Source organism: Hordeum vulgare, chromosome 4H, assembly GCF_904849725.1.
Source record: "Hordeum vulgare subsp. vulgare chromosome 4H, MorexV3_pseudomolecules_assembly, whole genome shotgun sequence".
Taxonomy (NCBI): Eukaryota; Viridiplantae; Streptophyta; class Magnoliopsida; order Poales; family Poaceae; genus Hordeum; species Hordeum vulgare.
In genome coordinates, this window is record NC_058521.1 from 448,189,132 (window position 1) to 448,202,339 (window position 13,208).

A 13,208-nucleotide genomic window follows, 5' to 3' on the forward strand; every position below is an offset into this window, starting at 1 on the left:
TTGGGCAGCAACCTCAACGAGTGGCACATCGAGGCGCTTCGTCACCACCGACTGCTGCCCCCAGCCTCCCAAGTGTTGGTGCGCCTCCCTGGCACCGAGACCGCTCCCGCACCCGCCGCGAGAGAGGTCGTGGTCTTCGTCGAGCATTTCTACCGGGGCTTCAGGATCCCGGCTAGCTCTTTCTTCGCCGAATGGATCCATTTCTTTGGCCTGCAACCGCATCACCTGGCGCCGAATGCCATTCTGCAGCTGGCGGCCTTCGTGGTCCTGTGCGAGGGCTTCGTGGGGATCGAGCCCCACGCCGATCTGTGGCGCAACTTGTTCTTTTTCAAACAGCAATCCATCGTCATGGAGAAATCCGAGGTGGAGAACCTCACGGGGCCGTGCCCAATGACGCCGTGCGGGGCCGCGTTGGTGCATCATCGCTCGAAGTCTGGCTTCCCCCAGATGCCTCTGCAAGAATCCATCAAGCATTGGCAGAAGGGTTTCTTCTACGTGAAGAGCACCGACCCGGCCCAGGACGCCCTCAACATGCCCCCGTTTGCCATCTCCCCGCCGACGCGGCGGAACTGGGACGCGAAGACCCCCAAGCCGATTCCTAAGGTGGCACTTATCTGTGCCCACCTTGATATTTTGGAGAAGAGCGGCCTCCTTGGCCGCGACCTTCTCACCACCATGGTGGTCCGCCGGATCCTGCCCTTGCAGAGGCGGCCGCATCTGGTTTGCCAGATGGGCGGCCGGCATTGATCCATGCCAGCTATCCACCAAGAGGTTCACCCCAGGCGCTGTAGCGCGAAGGGTGAACCTGGTCTCCATCGCCCGCATGGATGAGAGCGGGGAATGGACGTCGGGGATGTCCCCATTCAACAGGGCTCATCCGCCTCCGATGGTAGGTGGCTTCTGTCTCCTTTGTTGTTTGCCTTGAAGCCGGTTGTGTTGCTCAGCCGTTGGTTGAATCCTTTTCCGTAGCTGTTCAAGAACCTGCTGGGGTCCCTCCGTTCGCCCGCTCCTGATGTGGAGGTGTCCGACGCCTCAGAGATTGAGGACGAGGGCGTGATGGAATCTCGCTCGGACTCCTCCGCCGGCTCGGAGAATCTCCTGGAGTCGGAAGGGACAGAGCCATCGGGTGAGTACGCACGGCCCGCCGTTGCAGACTGGACGAATGACGATGAGATAGCATCATTCTGTTCTGGTGCAGCCCTCGAGGAAGACTCTGATGAGGTGGAGGAGGTCACCAGCCCGCCATTGACGCGCGGCACGCGTCAAAGGGGCGGGGCGACCGCTGCTGACGAGGCAGCCGGGAAGAAGGGCAAGGGTGCCACAGCTTCCCGGCCGGCTTCTAAGCGGCCGGCGCCGAGTCCTCCAGCCGGACAGCGAGCAGGCGGCGTCAAGAGACGCCGCGGTGATGGCCGGAGGCAGGTCCCTGTGGTAGCGGGGTAAGATTTCCTCCTCTTTTTCTTCGTCCATCTTGTGATGAGCTTTGTTCCTTAGGAGTTTTGCTTGACAGGGAGGTGGAGGATGTGGATGAAGACACCGCCTCCGCAGCTGAGCGGGCTGGCTGGGCAACAGCCGATGTTGCCCGGAGGGAGCTTGAGACGGAGTCCAAGCGTCGGTGGGACACGACTGCGGGGAAGGCCGCCGTGGACCAGCATCGCCCCAGCCGGGTCGAGAGGCCGGTGCAGAAGCATGCGAAGGCTAGACAAGACCCTTCCGCACATGTTCGTGCGGAGGAGCCAGCTAGTGAGGCCGCCTCCAGGCCGGCCCCAAGGGTTGAGGGGGCCTGGCCATCAGGGCCGGAAGCCTCGGCGCAGGTGGACCTGGAAACGGTCCCTGACTCTCCCAGGGCCGAGGCGGCACCCGACGCGCTAGAGTTGGACCTAGCCGCGCCGGACACGGCCCCTGACGCCCCACGGGCGACCATGGATGCACCGGACGCGGCCCATCCGCCTCCCGCGGAGGAGGTAGCGCCAGCCGGGATGGCGCCCGAGCCGGCTGCCGAGCCGACACCAGGATCCGGTGCCATCGTCATCCCCCAGCACGGCCCTGTTGCGCCAGTAGCTAAGGGCCGGGCTGGGGGCCGACCCATGAGGATGTGGCGGGCGGCAAACCTGGTCAGCGTGCGACTGCCCGCTGGGACCGTGCTTTCCGGCGTACCGGAGCTGCTGACGTTGTTTGCCAGCAGCCGGTCCAAGGTGGAGCACTCGGCTCACGTGGTGTGCGGTGACATGGAGCGCCTGGAGGCCCGCACCCAGGTGGGTGTCTCCTTTCTGGCTTTTTTGAACTTTTTTCTCTTCCTCTTACGCTGGTGGGGGTGCGACAGCGCACCCACTGGGTGTAGCCCCCGAGAATTGGGCCGGTCGATTGTTGACCGGTCCGAATCTCTTGGAGGCCCTTATCTCTGTATGGTTTCCTTAGTGGGGGCGCGCTAGCGCACCCACTGGGTGTAGCCCCCGAGAATCGGGCTGGTTAAGACTTAACCAGGCCGAATCTTAATTCTATTGCTTTTTTCTTTTTGTCAGGAGCTTTATGATGCTCAGGCGCAGGCTTACAACGAGCTAGGGACCCAACACCTGGGGGATGATAGCCGGATCGCCGAGCTCAAAGGCCGGCTGGGCGAGGCCGCCACAGAGCGGGATGCCCTGCGTAATGTCGGCAACCGTCTCCAGGAGCAGCTGGACCTTCTCCAGACAAAGAAGAAGGAGCTCGAGGCGGTCGGCCGCGTCGAGCTGGAGCGGCTGCGTGCCACGTTGCAGGAGAAAGAGGCCTCCTACTCAGCCGACGTGGACTGCCTTGCGTCACTTCATCTCAAGGAGATGGACCTCAAGGACGCCGCCTTGAGGGAGAAGGAGGAGGCCCTTGTCCAGAAGCAGACGCAGCTGGCCAAGGCCCTGGAGTCCGCGACGACTCTCCAGGAGGAGGTTGCCCGTCTTACTCATCCGAGTAAGGTAAGGGAGCGCGAGGTCCTCGAGGTCTCCCATGAGACCGATGGCGCCTTCCATCGTGGGTCTCCCTTCCTTGTCTTGTTTTTGGTCTTTTTTGGCCGTCTCCTCTTTTTTTGTGTTCTTACATCCTTGCTGCCGCTATTCCAGGTCTCTTCCCTGAGACCTAGATCGCGGCCAACACCGCCGTCGAGGTGAGCCGCGAGGAGCACCGCGCAGCCAGGCAGGAGGTAGACACTACCTTCGGCTGGAGCGTGGAGGAGATCGGGGTGGGCCTTCGGGCCCACCTGCACGCCCTGGGCGAGTCTGTGGCTCAGCTCCAGGTCGCAGGCTCGTCGATGGTGGCGGCCTTGTGGCCGGACGGTGTGGAGCCGGCGTCCATGAGCCGGCTCGCCCGCTGGCTTGAAGCAGGCGGAGAACGCGTGGATGCCTGGTGCGCCTCTGTTGCGTGGGCTGGGGCTTACATGGCCCTACGCTTGGCCAAGTCCTGGTATCGGAACGTGAACTTGGGCAAGCTTGCCGCCCAGCGCGACGGCTCGGAGGCAGAACTGCAAGGCATGGAGGAGGCGCTTCGGGTGAGGGCCAGCGCCGTCGCCGAGTACGCAGCCTGGGACGACTTTGTTTTGGAGTGGGGTGAAGATGGCGGTGTGATCGCTGAAGATCTTCACGGCCTTCAGCCCTATGACGCTGACGGCAGCTCCAACGAGGCGGCCCGCGCTACGGAATCTGCTGCCGCCTCCAGCGGTGCGGCGTATGCCGACTCCGGTGCGGACGGAGTCGGGAGCCCTCGTGAGGGAGACGGCGCAACCGCCTCGGGTGCAGCCAGAGATGGTGATGCTACCACATCAGGAGCAGCGCCCAGGGCGACCGATGAGGCCGCAGCCCCGTAGCCAGTGTCCTTTTATGTTTTGTTCTACCCCCGGAGGGATGTAATGAACGTGGGTCGTGGGCCAATGCTTTTGTGAATGTATGTATTCAGCATTATATTCGTATGCCAAGCGTGTTGTCTTATGACCTTGTCTTTTGATTCCTGGTTGACTCCCTTTTCGAAGCCATCAAGACTTAAAGAACAAGACATAAGCCAATCAGAGGCCGACTTGAATGAGATCGTATATATGATCGAGCCAGCCCGAGCCGGCGATCCTTTGTAGCCGAACTTTGCATATATCCGACCTGACCTGGCGTCACCTCGCAAACCAGGCGGCCGGAGCCAGCCCGCAAGCTCGTACGAGGTGACCAGGGATAGTCGGTTACACTATGTGTTCATTTACAATAGGGAAGGCGTCCGAGCGGCTAGCGAGCCCCCGAGCTTATTAAAGCTAGCAAGGGGCGTGCGCTGCGTAGCCTCCAAGCTTGATAAAGCCAGCAAGAGGTGTACGTGGTGTAGCCCCCGAGCTTATTGAAGCGAGTCAGAGGGCGTACACTGAGTGAAAACTCTCAATAAAAAGAAACATGAAGCATGCTCTTTTTATTGCATTTGTTGTTGTTCCCTAAAGAGGGAGAAAGATACATGGGCATGCTCTTTCCTTTGCTTGATTCTTGCCTTTTAGCAATAGAACGGGCGAAGCAACGCCACGTTCCATGGACGTTCCATTTCTTGGCCGGAGTCGTCCCTCTTGCGCTTCCTTGGCTTTTGGGCATCGATCAGGTAGTAAGCATTGTTGTGCAACGCCCTACTGATGATGAAGGGTCCCTCCCATGGGGATGAGAGCTTGTGCTGGCCGGCAGTGCGTTGGATTCTTCTGAGGACCAAGTCTCCCTCCCTGAAAGAGAGAGGCTTGATCTTTTTGCTCTGGTAGTATCTCAGCTTTTGTTGGTAGATGGCCGTCCGACTCAAGGCCAAGTCCCTTGCTTCTTCGAGGAGATCCACACCGTCTTCTCTTGCCTCCTTCACCTCTGTTTCTGTGTACAGGGTGACCCGAGGCGAGTCGAACTCGATATTCGTGGGAATAATAGCCTCGGACCCATATACGAGAAAGAATGGAGTGAAGCCGGTCGACCGGTTGGGCGTGGTGCGGAGGCTCCATAGCAGAGCCGGCAGTTCTTCAATCCAGCAGCCGACTGACCTGACAAGTGGTGCCACAAGCCTTGGCTTGATGCCAGCCAGAATCAGGTCGTTGGCCCTCTGTGCTTGGCCATTTGACTGAGGATGTGCCACTGAAGACAAGTCGAGCCGGATGCCTACCTTGGAACAGTAGAGTGCCAGAGTACCCTTGGCGAAGTTGGTGCCATTGTCGGTGATGATGCTGTGGGGAACGCCATATCGGACAGAGATGTCTGTGATGAACCTGACAACAGTGGGGCCGTCAAGCTTTTTGATAGGTTTGGCTTCGATCCACTTGGTGAACTTGTAGACGGCCACTAAAAGATGTGTCATCCCTCCGCGAACCGTCTTGAAGGGCCCTACCATGTCCAGTCCCCAGACGGCGAATGGCCATGATAGGGGAATGGTTTTGAGGGCCGAAGGCGGCATGTGGCTCTACACGCTGAAGCGTTGGCAGCCTTCGCACTTGTCAACCAGATCCACGGCCTCCTCGAGGGCCGTGGGCCAGTAGAATCCATGACGGAATGCTTTGGCCATCAGGGTTCTCGAGGCGGCGTGATGCCCACACTCCCCCTCGTGGATGTCTCTGAGGATCTCCTGCCCTTTTTCTGATTTGACGTAGCGTTGGAACATGCCGGTCACGCTGCGTCGTACCAGTTCGCGATTGATGATGGCGTAGGCGGCGGATCTGCGCTGGATCTGCCTCGCCTCCGCCACGTTCTGAGGAAGTTCGCCGCGAAGAAGGAAGGCCAGAATAGTTTGAGCCCATGATGGAGCCGACACAAGGGTCGCCTCCGCTTCGTCTTGACTATTGGGGGCTTCTGCAGCCCCCGAGCTTGATGGTGTCTCTGGTGCTGTCACGACAGCCGGCTCACCGTCTACCTCCATGACGTCCACCCACTGGGAGGATTCGAGCCCTGGCAGAGCCGGGGTTGTTGTTGTAGCCGGCGCCGCCATTGGAGTCGGTGGGACCAATGGAGCCGGTATAGGAACCGCAACCGGCGTAGTTGGTGGAGCCGACGGCACTTGCACCATGGATTCAGTCGGTGTCGTATTTGGAGTCGGCGCCGTCAGCGCAGCCGGCGTGGGGTCCGCAGCGGACATAACTGACGGACCCGACGGCGCTTGCATCGTAGAGTCGGCCGGCACAAAGATCGATGCCGACTCGGGAGATGGCTTGATAGACAGCTTATGGAGTTGCTCGAGGGAGACGCCGGCTAGAATGGCCTGTCTCGTGGAGCCGATCTTCGCTAGTGTATCGGCCGCCTCATTTTCCGCCCTGGGAACATGGTGAAACTCACAACCCTCGAAAGGACCGCTGAGCTGTTGGATGATGAAGCGGTAGCTCGCCATGTTGGCGTCCCTGGCGTCCCATTCGCCAGAGAGCTGGTCCCCTTTTGGAGACGTCAGGACGATGCCGGCTCTCAGTCCTGTCCTCATCTTCGAGCCGTCGAAGTGCATTCGCCAATGCGTGGAGTCTGGAGGCGGTGGCTCAAACTGGGTCTCGGCCCAGCCAACTAAGAAGTCGGCCATCACCTGCGATTTGATGGCGGTGCATGGCTTGTACTGAATATCATGGTGTGCCATGGCGATGGACCATTTGGTAATTCTGCCCGTGGCATCACGGTTGCCCATGATCTCTGAAAGCGGAGCGGTGCTCACCACAGTGATGGCATGCTCTTGGAAGTATTGCTTCAATTTCTTTGCAGCAAGGTAAACACCATAATACATTTTTTGATAATGTGGATAGTTCTGCTTAGAGGCGGACAAGACCTCGCTAAGGTAATAGACACGGTGCTGCACTGGCAGGGCCTTGCCTTCCTCTTTACGCTGAACTACCAACACTACGCTAACCACGCGAGTGGTCGCCGCGATGTATATGAGTATGGGTTCACTTTCAGACGGTGCTGCCAAGATCGCCAGACTCGAGATTACCCGCTTGAGGTCGCGGAAGGCTTCGTCCACCTGGTCGTTCCACTCGAACTTCGTTGTCTTCTTCATGAGCTGGTAGAGTGGAAGGGCCTTCTCGCCAAGCCGGCTGACGAACCGGCTGAGGGACGCCAAGAAGCCGGCGAACTTCTGGACGTTGAGGATTCGAGCCGGCCGCACCATCCGCTCGATGGTGCCGATCTTCTCGGGGTTCACCTCGATGCCCCGGGCGGACACGGAGAACCCGAAGAGCTTGCCGCCTGGAACCCCGAAGACACACTTCTCAGGGTTGAGACGGATCTTGTACTCGAATAGACTGGCGAACGTCTCCCGCAGGTCGTCGAGGAGGCTGAAGTGCTGCTTCGTCTTGACGACGATGTCATCCACATAGACGTGGATGTTTCTGCCAATTTGTGGCAGTAGGCACTGCTACATGCAGCGTTGGAATGTCGCGCCTGCGTTCTTTAGACCGAACATCATGGTGGTGTAGCAGTAGGCTCCGAAGGGCGTGATGAAGGAGGTCTTGAGGCGATCAGCTGGGTCTAGCTTGATTTGATGGTAGCCTGAATAAGCATCCAGAAACGACAACAGTTCGCAACCTGCAGTGGAGTCGATCACTTGATCTATCCTAGGCAACGTGAAAGGGTCTTTCGGACAGGCCTTATTCAGGCTAGTGTAGTCAATACACATTCGCCATGTGTTGTTCTTCTTCAGCACCAGGACTGGGTTAGCCAGCCAGTCCGGGTGAAAAACCTCCATGATGAAGCCAGCTCCGAGGAGCCGGGTGATTTCTTCTCCGATCGTGCGCCGCTTCCCCTCGGCGAAGCGGCGCACCGGTTGTTTCACTGGCTTCGCATCCGGTCGCACGTGCAGTTTGTGCTCGGCGTACTTCCTCGGAACACCCGACATGTCCTTGAGGGACCATGCAAAGATGTCTCGATTCTCACGGAGGAAGTCGATGAGCTCGCCTTCCTATTTGGGGTTGAGGCCAGCCCCGATGGTGACGCACTGCTTCGGGTTGGCAGGGTCGAGCGGGACCTGCTTGGTCTCTTTAGCCGGCTTGAAAGAGCCCTCGCCGGCTGATTGGGACGGAGGAGAAGTAATCGCCGACTGCTCGGTAGCCTGGGCCACGAGCCGGTCGATCTGTCGCTTCTCCTCAGCAATCACCAAGGCGTCGACGAGGCGGCTGCTATCTTGGGCACACTCGAGCGACCTCTTGTAGTCGCCAACAACAGTGATGATGCCCTTGGGACCACGCATCTTCATCTTCAGGTAGGCGTAATGCGGAATAGCCATAAACTTGGCCAGAGCCGGTCTTCCCAGCAGCGCGTGATACGAGCTACTGAGATCCACTACCTCGAACCATATGGACTCTCGGCGGAAGTGGGCTTTGTCGCCGAAGAGGACGTCCAGCTAAACCTTGCCGATGGGCGAGCAGGACAGCCCAGGCACGATGCCATGAATGACAGTACTGGTCGGTAGGACGTCCGTCTCCTTGAGTCCGAGCTTGAGGAGAGTGTCGAGGTAGAGGATGTTGATGCTGCTGCCGCCGTCGACCAGCACCCGGGAGAATCGGCAGGTGAGCCTCTTGGAGGCGAAGGTGGGGTCGAGGACGAGTACGTATGATCCCGGGTTGGGCATCACCGGAGGATGGCCCACCCGGCTCCATGTGATTGGTTTGTCGGACCAATGCATGTACTGGGGAACCGGGGGGACAGTGGCATTCACCTCGCACCGCCTCTGGCGCAGGCTGTGCTTGTCGTCGCCTTCGCCGGTGAAGACGACGAACGCTCCGTCTTGATGAGGGTAGTCGTCTTGGTGGTGGCCGTCGTTGCGAGGCGGCGACGGAGGAGCCGGAGCGTGGTTGGGAGCCGGTGCACGAGGGGCCGCGTGCGTACCCGGAGGAGCCGGCAGGCCATCTCCTTGCGACAGCCGGCGCGCAAAGCTGCACTGTCGAATGGTGTGGGAAGACGGCTGCGCCTCATAATGTATCTTGCAGGGGGCGTCGAGTAGCTGCTCGAAGGACTGCTTGGGCAGCCAGTTGGTGTTGCTTCTGTTGGGACGCTTTCGTGGAGGGCCGACTTGAGAAGCCGATGCTTCGCCCTCCACGCTGGCCACCAACTTGTTGTTGGAGCGGGGATCCATCTGATCCGCCTTGCGCTTGTAGTTGTTCTGGCCGCCTCGGTTGTCCCTAGCCGACTTGGGAGTAGCCGGCGTAGGCACAACCTTGTCCGAGGTGGTCACCTTGACACGCATCGCTGAATCGGTCGTGGCGTATTTGTCCGCCTTGGCCATGAGCACCGCCAGAGAGGTGGGCTCGGTGCACATGAGCTTGTGCTTGAGGAGGGTGCCGTCTCGACAGCCGTCAATGAAGTACTGGATGGCCTATACCTCATGCACCCCCTCGCAGGAATTACGGAGCTCAGTCCACCGGGTGACATAGTCGAGAAGGGGTTCGTCGGCCTTTTGGACGCACATGGCCAGCTCGCGGGGCCGGCCAGGGCGCTTGTAGGTACCGGTGAAGTTGCGGACGAACGCCTCCTCGAAGTCCACCCAGGAGTTGACACTGCCGGCCGGGAGGCTGTTAAGCCAAGTCCGGGCCGAGCCGGTCAACACGAGTGGCACGTAGCGGACTGCTACGTGCTTGTTGCCCCTGGCAATGCCGACGGTTGTGGTATAGTCAATCATCCAGTCCTCTGGCTTGGCCATGCCATTGTATTTTGGCGTGTCCCGAGGTAGGGTGAAACCTCGGGGGAACGGCTCCCCTCGGATCCGGGGGCCGAAGCATGCCGGACCGACGGGTCCGTCTTCCTCTAGGAGGGCTGACTGGGCCAGGACGATGAGGCGCCGGCGGGCATCCCGCTCATCCTGGGTGGCGTGAGCGCCAGCCCTGGTGGCGAGAGGGGAGGCGCCTCGTGAGCCAGAGACGTGAGTTCTTCGCGGGGGAAGAATCTCACACTCCGAATCGCCCTCGTCGCCTCCGCAACGCAAGCCCGAAGTGTGCTCGCTCTGGCACTGAGAGCGTCGGTCGCGGCTTCCCTCGCCCCTCCGGCCGGAAGGGCGATGCGAGGAAGATCCTTCTGCATGATGCGGACCGCTAGGGTTGCGGCGTGCCCCTGAGTTGGGTCCCGGGGACTCCGATTGAGCCTGACTAGGGTCAAGCCGAGCGTGTTGCTGGTTGGCAGCGTCAAGGAGGTCCTTGACCCGCTTCTCCTGGAAAGCGCGCTCCTCACCTTCCAGGCTTGCCATCTCCTCCATCGCTGCCTGCGCCGCTCGCATGTTGGCCGCAGGAGTCTCGTAGGTGGGCAGATCGCCGCCTAGGACCTCGGCGATGAACCGGCCGCGGCTGCGGACCGATCCAAGCCGGCTAGGGGCCTCGTAAATCGGAGTAAGGCCGTATGTGGAGTTATACCCACGCTGCGTAGCCTCCAACCGACGCTTCGCCGAAGCTACGGTGATGCCCTCCTCCAAGATACGCTTGCGAGCCTCCTCCAGCGAGGCCCGAGCGTTAGCAGGGTTTGCGGAAGCGGTGACGGGTGTCTTCAGGCCGGCGATGTCGTCCTGAAGAGTATCGGCAGTGGCAGAAGCGGGCTCACCAGCGCGTGCTGAGGCCTTGCCGGGAGCCGTGCTGGTGCCGACACCGATAACCATCACTTCCACGGTGTTGGAGACGGCAGCAACGTGGTAGGGGGTGAAGAACCCCACCGACGGCGGAGGGCCGTCGAAGATGAGGACTTGCTGGGATATACGTTGTGGGCAGGCATCTCAGCGATAAAGAGCATGCTGAAGCTGGCGCAGAGCGCCTCAACGTCAAAGTCCTCGCCGAAGTAGCGCGGGCCGTCGTTGAGACGAAGGTCGTTGAAGAGAACGCTGAGGTTCTCCATAGCAGCGACGACGACGCTAGGGAGCGCCTTGTCATCGGAATCTTCGTCCGAACCCGCATGGCGGACGGGGATGTCGATCATCATGGGTGTTGCCTCGTCGAAAGCGGGCTCCACGGGCATGCAAACTGATCCGGACGCGATGCATCCGGTGGTGTAGGTGCGGGTCCCCGCCCAGCGCATAAAGCCAGCCGATTCCGCGATCGGCCCCATGGTGGGCGCCAAATGTCGATGAATACTCACAACATATGCCATAGGTAGGCTAAACTCGGTGAGAACCGAAGGGACAAAGGTGGACACTGGGAACGAGGTTGGTACATGCATGGGACGCACGATGTACCCAGGTTCAGGGCTCTCCGTAGAGATAGTACCCCTAATCCTGCCGGAGTGTTTGATGTGTATGAACAGAGTACAATGTTGCTCCTGGAGCTGTGCGGGGAGGAGGAAGAGGGGAGCAGCCGACTCGTCTCTACCTCTCTCTCTATGGTTGGTGAGTGTGCTGTGTTGTATGACTGGTGAATGATCGGCCCCCCTGCATGGAGGGCGACCGGGGGGTTTTATAGACGAACCCGCCGTCCTACAATATGGATAAAGGATACAAGGGTGGGTCCCGGCTGGCAGCCCCACTGGCTGGCCAAGGGCCCATGAGAGTCTTGTCTTGTCGCCTGAGGGGCCCGCCCACTGCATGGTCTCGATTGGCAGTGGGACCCGCCGGCTGGCCAATGAGACTCTCGCATGAGGTTGACGCTGAGCACGCGTTGTACGTCAAGCGTCTCCCCGCGAGATTCGTCATGGGCAGGTAGTACGACCGCCTCCACTGTTCCCCACGCCGAGTGGAGTAATAAAGTGGGAGTGCGACGGTCCGACACTATGCTAGGTGATGAATAAGAGCCGGGTAGGTCAGCGGCGTGGCCGCCGATGCTCGTACCTGACGGACGCCCCGATCCAATACCTGTGCTGGCGAGTAGCTACCTTTAATCGTGAGGTCTTATCCTGACCTACGATCTGATGTAACTTGTGCTCTTCGGCCGGCTAGCCTGCTTGGCTAGCCGGCTTATGTGCAACCGCCTCCTCCCTAGCCCGGCTAGCTGGGCCAAGCCAGTTCGGAAGAGGAATCCGCTTCGGCTCTAGCCGGCAGGGATTTCCTGTCCGGCTAGAGGGATGGCCGCCTCGTCCTCTAGCCAGTAGGTGCTGCCTAGCCGGCCAGAAGACTTGGGCCTTGGGAATCTGTATACGTTCATGTCCATTGGGCTGGAAATGAAGGAACATGCCTGATGAGCCTACCCCGGGGTTATCCCCCCGACATCAACTCTTAGGTTCAAGTAGCGACTAAACATTGTAATTCAGGGTAGAAAAGATCAAGTCATGCTCACATCCAACATTAACTAGACTCAATGCATAAAAATGACAATAGTGCTCTCATGTCTGGTGGTTTGATAAAAAGATGATGACTCAACAATAAATGAAATAACATGAAAGCCAAGCAATATGACAATGGAAGTATAAGTCATATGATGTGATAGTGGAAGTTGCATGGAAATATATCTCGAAGTGGTTATGGAAATGCAATGATAGGTAGGTCTGGTGTTTGTTTGAGGAAGATATAATAGGTTTATGTGCAATAGAGCGTATCATGTCATGGGGTTTGGATGCACCAGCAAAAGTTGCACCGATCCTCGAGGTGAGAATGGGCACTGCACAATACCGAAGAGGCTAGCAAATACGTGGAGGTGAGAGTGACTATATCCATGGATTCACATTAGTCATAAATAACTCAATACTTACTGCAAGATTTTATTAGCTCTATTGAAGCAAAACACTACTCCGATGCCCCTAGGGAGGAGGTTGGTAGGAGTTAACCATCGCGCGCCCCTCACTTAAAAAGCATTAGGATTTCAACGAGGAATAAGTATGCTCACACATCATCATCATGCCACAGAAATATTTGGATGAACAACAAGCTAACAACCACATTAACCAATGATCATTCACTCACACTCTTTGACATTACCACATTAATATCATTAACCATGATTTCTCTTGTATGTGCTACATGTGGCTTTGATTATGCACTCATTGAATACTTATTATTTTTCAACTAGTCTTATAACCCATGCAAATTACCTTCGCTATTCATTAACTCACAAAAAAAAATAACTGAAGAATGAGTGTGGAATTATTTCTATAAAAATGTGTACGCCACCTTGCTCTAAATAATATAATTGAGTACTAGAGCAACTTCAAAGCTCAAAAGATATAAGTGAAGCACAAAGAGTATTCTAATAAATCATGGTGATAGTGTGTCTCTCTCAGCAAAAAATGATTGTGGGAGACTAAAAACAAAAGGCAAACTAAAGAAAATGACGTGCCAAGCAAAACTCATATCATGTGATGAATAAAAATATAGCTCCAAGT